We start from the raw sequence: 19,361 nt of genomic DNA, 5'->3' as shown, positions 1-19,361 counted from the left end.
GACAATTATTAATTTTGGAAACTCCTTTTACAGGGGGTTAGTCGGGGAGGATTTACACACAGCAAATTCAAACCAGGAGAAATGTTTATCTTTCCTGAATTACTTCTGGACTGACAGTGATGCCTTTGTAAACTTCTTTCACAGGGTCTTAGAAAGGGATTCTCAGACAGGAAACTCACAACCAATCCTCACATCAAATTCTGACAGCACCATTCGGGTTATCAGGACCTGAAGATTATCGACCTTTGTGTGTGAGCATTGAGTTCCATATCATTATCACTCACTGTATAAAATGTCTACCTCCTATCTCCCCTGTAGATCTTGTTCACAATCTTAAATCTGTGTCCCGTAATCCTTTTACAATCTACTGATGGGAACAATTTTTGAAAGTCTTTTGCTGGGTTTGCCGTTGTTGTTTCTGGTGCCTGGGCTGATGCCGGGTGGTCCGTCTGGTTTCATTCCTTTTTCATGTTTTTGTTGTGGTTGAATCAGCTTGGACCAGTCCATTTAGGGTCCAGAACACAATTGAAGTCTCCTCCAAGAATCAATTGATCTGTATCCAGGATGGATTCCAACAATTTTTTTACAAATGTTTTTGAGATCCCCTCATTAAAAAAAATAGAGAAGCAGAATTAGGCCATTCAGCCCATCGAGTGTTTGAATTTGCTCTGCCATTCGATCATGGCTGATATGTTTCTCATCCCCATCCATCTTGTATTGTACCTCTCTTGAAATGAGTGCAAACATTGCATTTGCCTTTCTAACTGCCAACTTTCCTTTATTTGTTCTTGGGATGTGGGTGTTACCTTGGCCCAATATTACTAATTGTAATCAGTTCATAAAGCATAATTTATATCAGAAATATCCATTTCAATGGCGGGTTTATTACCCAACATGCGTAGCAGCTGAGAATGTGCTCTAGCCACATGACAGACGCTCCGCGCACATGCATAGAGTCCGGCTGTGACTGGAGAGTTCAGATTGCACAGTTCAGATTGTCGCTGACGATGCGAGGAGCGGGAAAGAAACATTAGAGTAACTTTCAGGACTGGAGCCGGTGGGTGGCCGGGGAGCAATAGAAGCTGCGGAGTGAGCCAGGAGGCTTCATAAATACCCCATGGAGAGGGCAGCATGGTGGTACAATGGGTTAACCCTGCTGCCTCACGGCGCCAAGGTTCCAGGTTCGATCCCAGCTCTGGGTCACTGTCTGTGAGGAGGTTGCACATTCTCTCCGTGTTTGCGTGGGTTTCACCCCCACAACCCAAAGATGTGCCCGTTAGGTGGATTGGCCATACTAAATTGCCCCTTAATTGGAAAAAATGAATTGGGTACTCTAAATTTATGTTTAAAAAAAAAAGATAAATAAATACTCCATGGAGGCTTCAACTCCCGAGTAAAATGTTAATGGTCTCGTCTTAAGCAGCACCGAATAGAGTGAGAGCTGAGCGGTGACAGGCACGGGTTACCGGCTGCCATCTTTACAGAGGACAAGGTGCCTCAGGGTGCATGCGCTGCGAGCCTGGACCGGATTCCAACTTTCCTGGATTGACTGACTGGAGTCTCCAGGATTATATATATATATATATATATATATTTTTAAATTTAGATTAGCCAATTATTTTTTCCAATTAAGGGGCAATTTAGCGTGGCCAATCCACCTACTCTGCATGTACAGTTGCAGCATACCCTGTGCTCTTGAACTCAAACCCCCTGTTAATAAACGCTAACACACTATAGGTCTTCTTCACGGCTCTGTCCACTTGAGTGGCAACCTTCAGAGATCTGTAGACATGAACCTCAAGGTCTCTCTGTTCCTCCACATTCCTCAGAACTCTGCCGTTGACCTGTAATCCGCATTCTAATTTTTTCGACCAAAATGAATCACCTCGCACTTATCAGGGTTAAACTCCATCTGCCATTTTTGGGTTGTGGGGGTGAAACCCACGCAGACACAGGGAGAACGTGCAAACTCCACACGGACAGTGACCCAGAGCCGGGATCGAACCTGGGACCTCAGCGCCATGAGGCGGTTGTGCTAACCACTAGGCCACCGTGCTGCCCATCCAGGATTATATTTGAATCATTTGTGGGAGTCACTGGCTGGGCCAACATTTATTGCACATCCCTAATTTCCCTTAAACCGAGTGGCTGGCTCGGCCATCTTGGAGGGCATTTAAAGAGTCAACCACATTGCTGTGGTTTGGAATCGTGTCGGCCAGACCAGGCAAGGATGGCAGATTTTCTTTTCTATTCATTCTCGGGATGTGGGTGTCGCTGGCTGGGCCAGAATTCACTGCCCATCCCTAATTGCCCTTGAACTGAGTGTATCTCAGTGAGCATTTTAAGGGTCGACCAGCTGACTGTGGATCTGGAGTCACGTGTAGGCCAGACCAGGTAAGGATAGAAGATTTCCTTCACTGAAGGACATCAGTGAACCAGATGGGTCTTTGCAATAATTGACAATGGCTTCATGGTCATCAGTAAACTTTCAATGAATTAAACTTTTGCCTTCTACCTTGGTGAGGTTCATACCTGGGTGTCTGGAAAATCATTGGGACAGTAAAGAAGATTTTTGAATATTTCTCTTCAGATATTGAAAATGTAAGGTAATGAGTCCTTTTACTTCCCAATTGGCCGAGGAAGGCAGTGTGTCACAAGGATGGATGTGTTGACCGATTAATGGCTGGAGGAGGGGGGCAGGTCATGTGATCAAACCTCCAGGAATACATTGAATCTAAGTTGGTGAAGAGAGAATGTTGTGAATTTCTATCCTAAACTGACAGTGAGGTTTCTGTAAATTTACAGGATACTGGAAGAGGAGGTTTAACAGACGGGAAACGCAAACCAAACGTCACATCGCAATCTGACAGAGTCACTCGATTCATCAGAACCTGAATTTCAGCAGCATCTGGGTGTGGAAGGTAAAAGGTTTGTCTGTTCTGTCTGTGAGGGAAGATTTCAGGTCTCAGTGTGACTGGAAAAGCCCCAAGATTCACAAACCCTGGTTAGACCAAACCTGGAGAACTGCACATAGAACATGCAATAGTACAGCACAGAACAGGCCCTTCGGCCCTCGATGTTGTGCCGAGCATTGTCCGAAACCAAGATCAAGCTATCCCACTCCCTGTCATTCTGGTGTGCTCCATGTGCCTATCCCATAACCACTTGAAAGTTCCTGAAGTGTCCGACTCCACTATCACAGCAGGCAGTCCATTCCACACTCTAACCACTCTCTGACTAAATAACCTACCTCGGACATCCCTCCTATATCTCCCACCCTGAACCTTATAGTTCTGCCCTCTTGTAACAGCTACATCCACCCGAGGAAATAGTCTCTGAACGTCCAATCTATCTAGCCCCCTCATCATCTTATAAACCTCTATTAAGTCGCCTCTCGTCCTCCTCCGCTCCAAAGAGAAAAGCCCTAGCTCCCTCATCCTTTCCTCATAAGACCTAACCTGGAAACCAGGCAGCATCCTGGTAAATCTCCTTTGCACCCTTTCCAATGCTTCCACATCCTTCCTATAGTGAGGTGACCAGAACTGCACACAATACTCCAAATGTGGTCTCACCAGGGTCATGTACAGTTGCAGCATAGCCCTGTGGCTCTTGAACTCAAACCCCCTGTTAATAAACGCTAACACACTATAGGTCTTCTTCACGGCTCTGTCCACTTGAGTGGCAACCTTCAGAGATCTGTTGACATGAACCTCAAGGTCTCTCTGTTCCTCCACATTCCTCAGAACCCTGCCGTTGACCTGTAATCCGCATTCTAATTTTTTCGACCAAAATGAATCACCTCGCACTTATCAGGGTTAAACTCCATCTGCCATTTTTCGGCCGAGCTCTGCATCCTATCAATGTCTCTTTACAGCCTACAACAGCCCTGCACCTCATCCACTACTCCACCAATCTTGGTGTCATCGGCAAATGTACTGACCCACCCTTCAGCTCCCTCCTCCAAGTCATTAATAAAAATCACAAATAGCAGAGGAATCATCACTGATCCCTGTGGTACACCGCTGGTAACTGGTCTCCAGTCTGAAAATTTTCCATCCACCACCATCCTCTGTTTTCTATATGATAGCGAGTTACTTATCCAATTGGCCAAATTTCCCTTATTCCCACACTTCCTTACTTTCTTCATAAGCCGACCATGGTGAACCTTATCAAACACCTTACTAAAATCTATGTATATGACATCAACTGCTCTACCTTAATCTACACACTTAGTTACCTCCTCAAAGAATTCAATCAAATTTGTGAGGAAGACTTACCCTTCACAAACCCGTTTTGACTATCCTGCATCTTTAAGCTGCATCTTTCCAAATGGTCATAAATCCTATCCTTCAGGACCTTTTCCATTAACTTGCCAACCACCGAGGTAAGACTAACCGGCCTAAAATTACCAGGGTCATTTCTATTCCGTTTCTTGAGCAGAGGAACAGCATTTGCCACTCTCCAGTCCTCTGGCACTATCGCCGTGGACAGTGAGGACCCAAAGGTCAAAGCTAAAGGCTCTGCAATCTCATCCTTTGCCTCCCAAAGAATCCTTGGATATATCTAATCTGGCCCAGGGGACTTGTAGACACTAAAGTTTTTCAAAATTGCTAATACATCCTTCCTCAGAACATGTATCTCCTCCAGCCTACCTGCCTGTATCACACACTCGTCCTCAAAAACATGGCCCCTCTCCTTGATGAACACTGAAGAAAAGTATTAATTCAACGCATCTCCTATTTCTTCTGACTCCATGCACGATATCCCACTACTGTCCTTGACCAACCCTAACCTCACCCTGGTCATTCTTTTATTTCTCACGTAAGTGCAAAAAGCCTTGGGGTTTTCCTTGATCCAACCCGCCAAGGACTTCTCATACCCCCTCCAAGCTCTCCTAAGCCCTTTTTTTTTTTAGCTCATTCCTTGCTACCTCAAGCGACCCAACTGAACCTTGTTTTCTCATCCTTACATACACTTCTTTTTCCCTCTTGACAAGACATTCAACTTCTTTTGTGAACAATGGTTCCCTCACACGGCCATTTCCTCCCTGCCTGACAGGGACATACCTATCAAGGACACACAGTATTTGTTCCTTGAACAAGCTCCACTTTTCATTTGTGCCTTTCCCTGACAGTATCTGTTCCCATCTTATGCTCCCTAATTCTTGCCTAATCGCATCATAATTACCCCTCCCCCAATTATAAACCTTGCCCTGCCGTATGGCCCTATCCCCCTCCAGTGCAAAAGTGAAAGACACCGAATTGTGGTCACTATCTACAAAGTGCTTTCCCACAAACAAATCTAACACTTGGCCCAGTTCATTACCCAGTACCAAATCCAATGTGGCCCCCCTCTTGTCGGCCTATCCATATATTGTGTCAGGAAACCCTCTTGCACACACTGTACAAAAACTGCCCCCCTCCGAACTGTTCAACCTATAAAGTTTCCAATCAATATTTGGAAAGTTAAAGTCACCCATGACAACTACCCTGAGACCTCCACACCTATCCATAATCTGTTTTGCAATTTCTTCCTGCACATCTCTATTACTATTTGGGGGCCTATAGAACACTCCTAACAATGTGACCGCTCCTTTCCTATTTCTAACTTTGGCGCATATTACCTCAGTAGGCAGATCCCCTTCGAACTGCCTTTCTGCAGCCGTTAAACTATCCTTGATTAATAATGATACTCCTCCATCTCTTTTACCACCTTCCCTACTCTTACTGAAACTTCTATACCCCGGAACTTCCAACAACCATTCCTGTCCCTGTTCTAACCATGGCCGGGATTCTCCTCTACCCGGCGGGGCAGGGGGTCCCGGCGTTGCGGTGTAGCACCAACCACTCCGGCGTCGAGCCTCCCCAAAGGTGCAGAATTCTCTGCACCTTTAGGGGCTAGGCCCGCGCCGGAGTGGTTTCCGCTGCGCCGGGCGGCGCCAAAACCGGCGCCAACCGCCTTTGGCGCCCGACGTCGGGGCTGGCCGAAAGGCCTTCGCTGGTCCGTGCATGCGCCGGTGCCTCAGCGGCTGCTGACGTTACCACCGGCGCATGCGTGGTAGGGGGAGGTCTCTTCCGCCTCAGCCATGGTGGAGGCCGTGGCAGCGGCGGAAAAAAAAGAGTGCCCCCACGGCACTGGCCCACCCGCCGATCGGTGGGCCCCGATCGCGGGCCAGGCCACCGTGGGGGCACCCCCCCGGGGTCCGATCGCCCCGCAACCCCCCCAGGACCCGGGGCCCGTTCGCGCCGCCTGCTCCCGCTGGCAGCAGAGGTGCTCCAATTCCCGCCAGCGGGAGAGGCCTGTCAGCGGCGGGACTTCGGCCCATCGCGGGCCGGAGAATCGCCGCGGGGGGCACACTGATCGGCGGGGCGTGATTCCTGCTCCCGCCGATTCCCGGGTGGCGGAGAATTCCGGCCATGGCGGGGGCGGGATTTGCACCAGCCCCAGGCGATTCCCAACCCTGCGGGGGGTTGGAGAATTCCTCCCCATGTCTCCGTAATGGTCACAACATCGTAGTCCCAAGTACCAATCCACGCTCCAAGTTCACCTACCTTATTCCGGATGCTCCTTGCATTGAAATAGACACACTTCAACCCACCTTTCTGTCTGCTGGTACACTCCTGCGACCTTGATACCCTCCTCAGTACCTCACTGTGTTCAGTTCTGGGCAACAAACCTGGGGAAGGATAGAATGGCCTCGGAGGGAGTGTAGCACAGATTATCCTGAGTGATATGTGAACCGCTCCGGGGTTAAATTACAAGGTGAGATGAGACAGAAATGGCAGAGTCAGCTGGCAGCACGGTGGTGCGGTGAGTCGCACTGTTGCCTCACGGCGCTGTGGTCCCAGGTTCTAAGCCAGCTCTGGGTCACTGTCCATATGCAGTTTTCACATTCTCCCCATGTCTGCGTGGGTTTCGCCCCCGCAACCCAAAGATGTGCAGGAGAGGTGGATTGACCATGCTAAATAGCCCCTTAATTGGAAAAAATGAATTGGGTACTCTAAATTTATTTTTAAAAATGTATAAATTATGGGCAGAGACGGGCATTCGGACCATTGAGTCCATGCTAGCTCTCTAGTCGGCACGGTGGTTAGCCATTGCTTCACAGCGCCAGGGACCTGGGTTCGGTTCCCGGCAATTCTCGCTTTGTGTACCCGAACAGGAGCCGGAGTGTGACGACATGGGGATTTTCACAGTAACTTCATTGCAGTGTGAATGTAAGCCTACTTGTGACACTAATAAATATTATTATTATCTGGACCAATCCAGTCAGAGTCATTCTCCTGCTCTGTCTCTGTATCCTCACATGTTTATTTCTCTCAGGTTTCTATCCAGTTAAAAAAAAAAATCATTTATTGTGTCTATTTCCAAACTCCGTCATTGGCAGCAAGTTTAAGGTCATTGCCACTGGCTGCGTAAAAACATTCTTCCTCATACCTCCTGGACCATTTACATGCACAGATACAGAGCAAGGTAGAAAATAGGAGCAGGAGGAGACCATTTGGCCCTTGGAGCCTGCTCCACCATTCATTACGATCAAAGCTGATTAGGCTCAATAGCCTAATCCCGCTTTCCCCCCATATCCTTTGATCCCCTTCACCCTCAGTGCTGTATCTAACTACTTCTTGAAAACATGCAATGTTTTGGCCTTAATTAGTTCCTGTGGCGACAAATTCCACAGGCTCCCCACTCTCTGGGTGAAGAAATTTCTCCTCATCTCTGTCCTAAATGGTCTACCCCGTATCCTCAGACTGTGACCCCTATTTCTGGACACACCCACTATCGGGAACATCCTTCCTGAATCTACTCTGTCTCACTCTGTTTTTTGTTAGAATGCCCAATTCTATTTTTGCACTTAAGGGGCAATTTTAGCGTGGCCAATCTACCTACCCTGAGCATCTTTAGATTTGTGGGGGTGAGACCCATGCAAACACAGGGAGAACGTGCAAACTCCACACAGACAGTGACCCGGGGTCGGGATGGAACCTGGGTCCTTGGCGACATGAGGCAGCAGTGCTAACCACTGCACCACCCATTTTTTATCGGTTTCTATGAGATCCCTCCTCATTCTTCAGAACTCCAGCGAATACAGTCCTAACCAATTCAACCTAATCTGCACATCTTTGAACTGTGGGAGGAAATCAGAGCACCCGGAGGAAACCCACACAGACACGGGGAGAAAGTGCAAACTCCACACAGTCAGGGTGGGAATTGAACCCGAGTCCTTGGTGCTGTGAGGCAGCAGTGCTAAGCACTATGCCACCCCCTGTCTTTCAACCCTCGAGAAACAGAATCTTATCCCCATCTGAACTGGGTGACCCCTCACTTTGCAACAGTGACCCCCTTGTTCCAGATTCTCCCACAAGAGGAAACATCCTCTCCACATCCACCCTGTCAAAACCTCTCAGGATCTTCTCCCGCGGATGGAGGTGGCTAGCACGAGGGGACATAGCCTTAAATTGAGGGGTAATAGATATAGGACAGAGGTCAGAGGTGGGTTTTTTACGCAAAGAGTGGTGAGGCCGTGGAATGCCCTACCTGCAACAGTAGTGAACTCGCCAACATTGAGGGCATTTAAAAATTTATTGGATAAGCATATGGATGATAAGGGCATAGTGTAGGTTAGATGGCCTTTAGTTTTTTTTTTCCATGTCGGTGCAACATCGAGGGCCGAAGGGCCTGTACTGCGCTGTATCGTTCTATGTTCTATCTTATATCGTTCAATCCAGGTTTTACCCAAAACTTTAAATCTGTGTCCTGACTGTTTGTACGATTAGTGAATGGAAACAGAGTTTCTTTGTCCACCTTATGGAAACCTGGCATAACCTTGTGTCCCTGAATCAAACCTCCCTCAACCTCCTTTGCTGGAACCATTCTGGTAAATCTCCTCTGCATCTTCTCATCTTTCCTGAAGAGTGGTGGACAGAGCTTTATAAAGATTCATAGAATAGAATTAGAACCATAGAATTCCGACAGTGCAGAAGGAGGCCATTCAGCCCATCGAGTCTGCACTGATTCTCTGAAAGGGCACCCTGCCTCGGCCCACACCCCTACCCTGTCCCTGTAACCCCATAGCCCCACCTAACCTGCACATCCCTGGACACTAAGGGGCAATGTATCAAGGCCAATCCACCTAACTTTCCCTTCTGTGGACTGTTAGAGTAAACCTGAGCTGGAAACCCACGCACACACGGGGAGAAAGTGCAAACTCCACACAGACAGTCACCAAGGCCGGAAATGAACCTGGGTCCCTGGTGCTGTGAGGCAACAGTGCTAACCACTGTGCCACCAGAAGCATAGTTTTGGTATCAATATTACTGTTTATGAAGCTCAAGATCGAATTTGCTTTGCCAACTGCTCTCTTAGTATGTCTTGGAGTTATATAAAATTCCTCTTCACCTCTTTCTCTCTCCTCCCAAAGAGGCCAGTTAGGTGTTTATGACAATCCAGCAGTTTTCACGGTCACTTTTTCCTAGTGCCGGCCCCACAAATGACCAGATTCATTCAGCTCAATTTGACAACCTGCTTTTGTGTTTTTGTGGGATCTCTCTCATTCCCTATTTTCTGTTTTGAATCTGTTTCGCAGGGTGTTCGAAGGGGAGGCTTCAAAGGTCGTGAATCTCAAACCAAAACATCACACCCTCTATTTATCATATCCTGAACATCATAGGATTTTGAACATGGAAGGAAAGAGCATCGTTCACATTGGGGAGAAACCGTACACGTGTTGTGTGTGTGGACGAGGATTCAGTCAATCATCAGGCCTCACAAGCCACAAATGCAGTCAGATTGAGGAGAAACCGTGGAAATGTGCGGACTGTGGGAAAGGATTCACTTCCCCATCCCAGCTGGAAACTCATCGACGCAGTCACACTGGGGAGAGACCATTCACCTGCTCCAAGTGTGGGAAGGGATTCACTATGTCATCCAACCTGCTAAGACACGAGCGAGTTCATACTGGGGAGAGACCTTTCACCTGCTCCAAGTGTGGGAAGGGATTCACTCGGTCATCCGAACTGCTGAGACACCAGCGAGTTCATACTGGGGAGAGACCATTCACCTGCTCAGAGTGTGGGAAGGGATTTACTATTTCAGACCACCTGCTGAGTCACCAGCGAGTTCACACTGATGAGAGACCGTTTCAATGTCCAGACTGTGGGAAGTGCTATAAAAGTTCTGGGGCACTGATGAGCCATCAACGTGTTCACACTGATGAGAGACCATTTAGTTGCTCTCACTGCGGGACTGGGTTCAGACAATCATCTGACCTCAATGTACATCAGCGAATTCACACTGGGGAGAGGCCATTCACCTGCTCCGAGTGTGGGAAGGGATTCACTCGGTCATCAACCCTGCAGAAGCACCAGCGAGTTCATACTGGGGAGAGACCATTCACCTGCTCCAAGTGTGGGAAGGGATTCACTCAGTCATCGGCCCTACGAAGACACGAGCGAGTTCATACTGGGGAGAGACCATTCACCTGCTCCAAGTGTGGGAAGGGATTCACTGAGTCATCCGAACTGCTAAGACACAAGCGAGTTCACACCGGGGAGAGACCATTCACCTGGAGAGACCATTCACCTGCTCCAAGTGTGGGAAGGGATTCACTCAGTCATCCGAACTGCTGAGACACCAGTGAGTTCATACTGGGGAGAGATCATTCACCTGCTCCAAGTGTGGGAAGGGATTCACTCGGTCATTACATGTGCTGACACACCAACGAGGCCGCAAGTAACGACAGTAATTGGATTTTGCTGTTCCTCACATTCAGGACTGAAACATATTAATTTGGGTCTCTTTCTGCTGATAACAAACTCCACCCCATTTACAGTGGCTAATATTCTGGCTAAAAGTCAAATAAATTATATTTTTGTTAAATATGCAGAGTGTTGAAACTTGTTAATATCTCTGACACAAGTTAGTTCCTTTTGAAGTACTCTCGCTCTCCCCTGTCTCTTCCATCCTCACCTCCAACAAGAAGTGTGAGGAGCTTGTGGAGCTTCTTTGTGACTGGGATTGAGTCAATCCGATCAGCTGCCTCTGCCTCCCATTAGATCAGACTTGAGAGAAAGTTCTATAGAAAAGCTGCAACACCAATACACTGCTCCCAGTAGTTGATGGTAGAGTGGTTCAGTAAGTAAAATTAGTGAATTAAAAATGTGTGTGATATGGAGTAAAAACAGAAAATGCTGGATGAACATAACATGTCTGGCAGCATCATAGAATCCCTTCAGTGCAGAAGGAGCCCATTCGGCCCATCGAGTTTGCACCAACCCTACAAATGTGCACCCCCCCCACCAATGCTGGCGCACCCTCCCTGCCCTCTCCCCGTAACCTCACTTCACCGTTGATCACCAAGGGGCAATTTAGCATAACAAATCCACCAAACCTGCACATCTTTGGACAGTGGGAGAAAACTGGAATGAGAAAAGCCCTAGCTCCCTCAACCTTTCCTCATAAGACCTACTCTCCAATCCAGGTAGCTTCCTGGTAAATCTCCTTTGCACTCTTTCCAATGCTTCCACATCCTATAATGACGTGACCAGACTGCACACAATACTCCAAATGTGGTCTAACCAAGGTCTTGTAAAGTTGCAGCATAACCTCACGGCTCTTCAACTCAATCCCCCTGTTAATAAACGCTAACACACTATCTGCTTTCTTCACGGCCCTATCCACTTGGGTGGCAACTTTCAGAGATCTATGGACATGAACTCCGAGATCTCTCTACTCTTCCACATTCTTCAGAACCCTGCCGTTAACCCTATAATCCGCATTCAAATCTGTCCTACCAAAATGAATCACCTCTCACCTAACAGGGTTAAACTCCACTTTTCAGCCCAGCTCTGCATCCTATCAATGTCTCTTTGCAGCCTACAACAGCCCTCCACATTATCCACTACTCCACCAACCTTGGTGTCATCAGCAAATTTACTAACCCAACCTTCAACTCCATCATCCAAGTCATTGATAAAAATCACAAATAGCAGAGGACCCAGCACTGATGCCTGTGGTGCACCGCTGGTAACTGGGCTCCAGGATGAAAATTTACCATCTACCACCATCTTCTGTCTGCTATGTGATAGCCAGTTACTGATCCAATTGGCCGAATTTCCTTCTATGCCATGCCTCCTTACGTTCTGCCTGAGCCAACCATGGGGCACCTTATCAAACGCCTTACTAAAATCCATGTATACGACATCAACTGCTCTACCTTCATCTATGTACTTAGTTACCTCCTCAAAGAGTACAATCAAACTTACCCCTCACAAATCTATGCTGACTATCCTGGATTGTGCTATATCTTTTCAAATGATCATAAATCCTATCCCTTAGGACACTTTCCAATAATTTACCTGTGGCTATCCTCCTCAGCAACATGGCCCCTCTCCTTTGTGAACACTGAAGAAAAGTATTCATTCAGGGCCTCTCCTACATCTTCAGACTCCATGCACACGTTCCCACTACTGTCCTTGACCAGCCCTAACTTCACCTGGGTCATTCTTTTATTCCGCACATAAGCGTAAAAAGCGTTGGAGTTTTCCTTGATCCGCCAAGGACTTCTCATGCCCCCTCAAAGCTCTCCCAAGCCCTTGCTTGAGCTCCTTCCTAGCTATCTTGTATCCCTCAAGTGCCCTAACTGAACCTTGTTTTCACATCCTTACATAAGTCCCCTTCTTCCTCTTGACAAGACATTCAACCGCTTTTGTAAACCATGGTTCCCTCACTCGACCATTTCCTCCCTGCCTGACAGGGACATACATGTCAAGGACACGCAGTATTTGCCCCATGAATAAGCTCCACATCTCAATTGTGCCTATCTCTGACAGTTCCTGTTTCCATCTTATGCTCCCCAATTCTTGCCTAATCGCATCATAATTACCCTTCCCCCAGTTATAAACCTTGCACTGCCGTTTGTTCCTATCCCTCTCCATTGCTATAGTGAAAATCACTGAATTGTGGTCACTATCTCCAAAGTACTCTCCCATAAAGAAATCTAACACTTGGCCCGGTTCATTACCCAGTACCAAATCTAATGTGGCCCCGCCTCTTGTCAGTCTATCCACATATCGTGTGAAGAAACCCTCCTGCACACACTGGATGAAAACAGCCCCATCCAAACTATTTGAATTATAGTGGTTCCGATCAATATTTGGAAAGTTAAAGTCACCCATGACAACTACGCTGTGACTACCGCACCTATCCAAAATCTGCATTGCAATCTCTTCCTCCACCTCTCTGTTACTGTTTGGGGGCCTATAGAAAACTCCAAACAAAGTGACCGCTCCTTTCCTATTTCTAACTTCAGCCCAAACTGTAGCAAGGGATTCATATCTCGCCTGTGCTGGAAATTCATCGGCGCAGTCACACTGGGGAAAGACCATTCACCTGCTCCAAGTGTGGGAAGAGGTTCACTCGACTAACTCACCTCACTACAGACCAACTTGTTCACTCTGACACCGGACCTTTTAAATGTTCTGACTGTGAGAAAAGCTTTAAAAAAGCAAATCTGCTGATACACCAGCGGGTTCACACCGGGGAGAGGCCGTATCCCTGCTCTGAATGTGGGAAGGGATTCATTCAGTTATCCAGCTTTCTGTTACACCAGCGAGTTTACACTGGGGAGAAACCAGTTGCCTGCCCCAAGTGTGGGACGACATTCACGCAGTTACGCAAACTGTTGGATCACAGCGAGTTCACACTGGGGAGAGACCATTCACTTGTTCTGTGTGTGGGAAGGGATTCACTCAGTTATCAATCCCAATGAGACACCGGCGTGTTCACACTGGGGCGAGACCATTCACCTGCCTGGTGAATAATCATAGAACATAGAACGATACAGCGCAGTACAGGCCCTTCGGCCCTCGATGTTGCACCGACATGGAAAAAAAAAAACTAACCCCCCCCCCCCACCCCAACCCAAGACTGGAAATTCCCGCCCAAGGTAAAGGACCTTTAATGGGGTAGCACAGTTGCACAGTGATTAGCACAGTTGCTTCACAGCGCTAGGGTCCCAGGTTTGGGTCACTGTCTGTGCGAAGTCTGCACGTTCTCCCCATGTCTGCGTGGGTTTCCTCCGGATGCTCCGGCTTCCCCCCACAAATCCAGAAAGACGTGGTATTAGGTAATTTGGACATTCTGTCATGTGAGAGTACTTTAAGAACTAGGTGTTTATCAGAAAGCTGTAGTGCATGTATCTTTAAGAACTTGATGTTCATCAAATAGCTGTAGTAAATGTACCTTTAAGAACTGGATGTTTATCAAAATGCTCTAGTGCATGTACCTTCAAGAAATGGGTGTCTATCAAATAGCTGCAGTGATATCAGAGTGTGGGTGGAGCTGGGCTGTCTGTCTTCCCTGCAGCTATTTGATAAACACCCATTTCTTAAAGGTGCACTCACATGACAATTCTGAATTCTCCCTCTGTGGACCTGAACAGGCTCCGGAATGTGCTGACTAGGGGCTTTTAACTGTAACTTCATTGCAGTGTTAATGTAAGACTACTTATGACAATAAAGATTAGGATTAGCACGAGGGGACATAGCCTTAAATTGAGGGGTAATAGATATAGGACAGAGGTCAGAGGTGGGTTTTTTACGCAAAGAGTGGTGAGGCCGTGGAATGCCCTACCTGCAACAGTAGTGAACTCGCCAACATTGAGGGCATTTAAAAGTTTATTGGATAAGCATATGGATGATAAGGGCATAGTGTAGGTTAGATGGCCTTTAGTTTTTTTTTTCCATGTCGGTGCAACATCGAGGGCCGAAGGGCCTGTACTGCGCTGTATCGTTCTATGTTCTATGATTATAAAAAAAAATGTTCCAGCAAATTTCCATCCCACCCAGGATGATTCCCACGGCCGGAAATACGATCCTAACAAATGGGGTGAAGCCAAATCTTTAAAAGTCAAAGTCTTTCTTTCAAATTGTTGCCGTGCTGTCAGGGGAAAAGGTTAACTTCTTTGCTTGTTTACAAAAGGGAAGAGGAAACATTCACAAAGCTTCCCACAGCTTGTGAACTCCGAAACATAACTTCAAGGCTGAAGTTTATCTTCAGAGATTGAAACGATTGGTGCCTTTTCTAATTGTCCCAGTAAATTGTGATTCACACTGAAAGGTCTACTTTCACTCAGTAATTAGAACATTTCACTTTCTCAGCACTGACACTTTAGATCAAATCCCAATTGTTCAATTCCCTTGTAGCTGGTGTGTGGAGAAGATCATGTTCACTGTAGATCTGTCAGCACAGAAACCGCACTCTGCTTCTGGATAAATTCAGTCTGCAAGTAGATGAATCTATTAAACATCACCCAAGTGAAGGTCTTCCCCTGACTCTAAGGAGTGAGATGTCCCTGTAGTTGATGCTGTCTCCTCTGTCACTGCTGTTTTTATTGCATCACACATGTTCCATGGACCAGTCTCACAGTCCAAAAGGGGAGGGCAGGAAGGTGTGACAGTCGATGGGACTTTCTGTGTGTGAGCAGTTCAGCTGGAATTCCATCCTTGCCAGGCACCTTTCTGCTTGCTCAGCAATCAATGGCCTTTTCCAGCTCAAATTATGAGGGTTCCTTGTCCAACTCGACCATGACAGGAATCTGGAGGAGAGTCAAACAGAGACTGGGAGATGCCCGTCTCACAGGGGTACAGCTCACTGTTGTGTTCAACCCAGCTCCTCCTCACTCTCTCACCATGACTGACACTGAGCATGCTCAGAGCACACACCCACACTGCACCTGCGCACTGGCCTCGTACACTCACTGATAGGGAACTTCCTGCAGCCCGGGGGATTCTGGGTAACACAGCCGCCATAGAGAGCAATTAGTAAACAGGAAGATTCTATTTCCCAGTCAGCAAAGCAGAAGATCCACAGTTAGCAAGATGCTGGGCATGAAGCACAATGAGAGGTTTGGATACTTTATTTAATACAGAAGCACATTATTCTGATAAGATATCACTTAGACATGGGCAGCAAGCAGGCTGATCTACAGTATGTACAGTATTTACAACACCTGTGACACGGTAAATCATCTCATCAAACCAGTGATAAGTTTGTTTACTGTTCATAATTGTGACTGGGTCACACTCAGGATTCATGCAAAATACAACTCCCCAGGTTTTTGGACCCACTCCCTCCAGACCTGTTTTTGCTCCAAGGGTCTTGACATCTGCCTTAGTCTTTATCCAGCCATGTATGTTCAGCTCACACTGCCCAACAACCAGCCTCTCCTGCACTGGGGCACAGGGTTTCCATCACCAAAAATCTGTCCTGGTCCACACACATCGATGCTACCACCAAGAAAGCACAACAGCGCCTATTCTTCCTCAGGAAACTGAGGAAACATGGCATGTCCACACTGATTCTTCCCAACTTTTCCAGATGCACCATAGAAAGCATCCTATCTGGCTGCATCACAGCCTGGTATGGCAACTGCTCGGCCCAAGACCGCAACAAATTTCAGAGAGTAATGAACACAGCCCAGTCCATCACACAAACCTGCCTGCCATCCATTGACTCTATCCACACCTCAAGCTGCCTGGGGAAAGCGGGCAGCATAATCAAAGACCTCGCCCACCCAGCTTACTCACTCTTCCAACTTCTTCCATCGGGCAGGAGATACAAAAGTCTGAGAACACGGACGATCAGATTCAAGACAGCTTCTTCCCCGCTATTACCAGACTCCTAAACAACCCTCTTATGGACTGATCTGATTAATACTACACTCCTGTCTGCTTCGCTCAATGCCTTTGTGAAGATGTTTACATTGTGTACCTTGTGTTGCCCTATTATGTATTTTCTTTTTAGTTTACTTTCTTTTCATGCACAAAATGATCTGTTTGAGCTGCTCGCAGAATAATACTTTCCACTGTACCTCGGTGCACGTGACAATAAACAAATCTAATCCAATCCATATCGAGGGAGCAATCTGCCTCTCTTGCATTTGTGCAGTGCATTTCCCTCATAACACAGTGGCATAGAAAGGTGACAGCACAAAACAAAGGAACTCAACAAATTGTATCTGTGCCAACTTTCTGCAACAGTCACAATCCCCTGTCATTGGCCTTGAACTCTGCAGATATTTTTCTCCTCAAAAGATACGAACAGATGAGCAAGGAGCTGGAGTTGGCTATTCAGCCCAGTCTGCTCCACCATTTAATAAGGTCATGGCTGATCTTATAGTGACAGATAGTTGTCCAATTCTCTTTTCAAGGCATCAATTGAATCTGCCTCCACCACATTTTCGAGCAGTGCATTGATGATCCCACATGCAGCACAGAATGTTTTTCTTCACATCATAAGACATAGGAGCAGGATTAGGCCACTCGGCCCATCAAATCTGCTCCGCCATTCAATCATGGCTGATATTTTCTCATCTCCATTCTCCTGCCTTCACCCCATAACCCCTGATCCCCTTATTGATCAAGAATCTATCTATCTCTATCTTAAAGATACTCAGTGATTTGGCCTCCACGTCATTCATTGGCAAAGAGTTCCACAGATTCACCACCCTCCGGCTGAAGAAATTCCTCCTCATCTGTTTTAATTCCTCCTCATCACCTGAGGAAGGAACTGTGCCCCTAAAGCTAGTGAGTCAAAACAAACCTGTTGGACTTTAACCTGGTGTTGTAAGACTTCTTACTCTGTTTTAAAGGATCGCCTGTTTAGTCTGAGATTGTGTCATCTGCTTCTAGTTTTTCCTACAAGTGGAAACATCTTCTCCCTGTCCACTCTACCCAGGCCTCGCAGTATCCCGGAGTTTTTAATAAAATCCCCCCATATCCTTCTGAACTCCAACGAGTACAGACCCAAAGTCCTCAACCGTTCCTCATACAAGCTCTTCATTCCAGGGATCATTTTTGTAAACCTCCTCTGGACCCTTTCCAAGGCCAACACATCCTTCCTTAGATACGGGGACCAAAACTGCTCATAATACTCCAAATGGGGTCTGATCAGAGCCTTATACAGCCTCAGAATTACATCCTTGGTCTTGTATTCTAGCCCTCTCGATATGAAGACATTGCATTTGCCTTCCTAATTGCTGACTGAACCTGCACGTTAACCTGAAGAGAATCTTGAACAAGGACACCCTTTGTGCTTGCGATTTCCTCAGCATTTCCCCATTTAGGAAATAGTCTGTGCCTCCTTCGATAGTCCATAACCTCATACTTTTCCACATTGTATTCCATCTGCCACTTCTTTGCCCACTCTCCTAGCCTTGCTCAGCATTGTTACACTGTCCACACTGTGGGGGGGGTTGTTGGGTTATGGGTATAGAGTGGATACGTGGGATTGAGTAGGGTGATCATTGCTCGGCACAACATCGAGGGCCGAAGGGCCTGTTCTGTGCTGTACTGTTCTATGTTTGACTGAGTGAATCTCCACCCACCACGGAGCAATTGAAAAACCTCTCCCAAGTACCGCTCCCACGTTTGGGTGACACAGTAGCACAGTGGTTAGCACTGTTGCTTCACAGCTCCAGGGTCCCAGGTTTGATTCCCGGCTTGGGTCACTGTCTGTGTGGAGTCTGCGCGATGTCCCAGTGTCTGCGTGCGTTTCCTTCGGGTGCTCCAGTTCCCCCCCCCCAGTCCAAAGATGTGCAGGTTAGATGGATTGGCCATGCTAAATTGCCCTTAGTGTCCAAAAAGGTGAGGTGGTTTGTGGGTTATGTAGGAGGTATGGGCTTAAGTAAGGTGCTCCTTGCAAGGGCCGGTGCACTCGATGGGCCAAATGTCCTCCTTCTGCACTATAAATTCTATGATTCTGTTTCAGTGTGAACTCGCTGGTGTTTCCACAGATTCAGTTTACTTTTAAAGCTCTTCTCACAGTCAGCACATTTAAAAGGTCTCTGATCAGTATGAACAAGTTGGTGTCTCAGGAGGTTTGATAACTGAGTGAATCCCTTGCCACACACGGAGCAGGTGAATGGCCTCTCCCCAGTGTGAGTGCGTTGATGTGTCAGTAAATCCATTCTGCTTTTAAAGCTCTTCTCACAGTCAGCACATTTAAACGGTCTCTGATCAGTATGAACAAGTTGGTGTTTCAGGAGGTGTGATGACTGAGTGAATCCCTTCCCACACACGGAGCAGGTGAATGGCCTTTCCCCCGTGTGAATACGTCGATGCGTTTCCAATTGAGACGGGTAGTAGCATCCCATCCCACAGTCCCCACATTTCCATGGTTTCTTCATGGTTATTGACAGGTTATCAGGTGCAGGTGGGATGCAGATTTGAGGTCACTATCAGATCAGCCGTGATGTTATTAAATGGCGGAACAGAGTCACGGGGCTGAATGTCCTATTGCTGCTTCTTGATTCCTTTGGTGCGAATGTCCTTATGTCTCTCCAACTTGGATCATCAGTTGAA

The sequence above is a fragment of the Scyliorhinus canicula genome, unplaced genomic scaffold (assembly GCF_902713615.1).
Source record: "Scyliorhinus canicula unplaced genomic scaffold, sScyCan1.1, whole genome shotgun sequence".
NCBI classification, from domain to species: Eukaryota; Metazoa; Chordata; class Chondrichthyes; order Carcharhiniformes; family Scyliorhinidae; genus Scyliorhinus; species Scyliorhinus canicula.
This window is presented reverse-complemented; position numbering follows the sequence as displayed.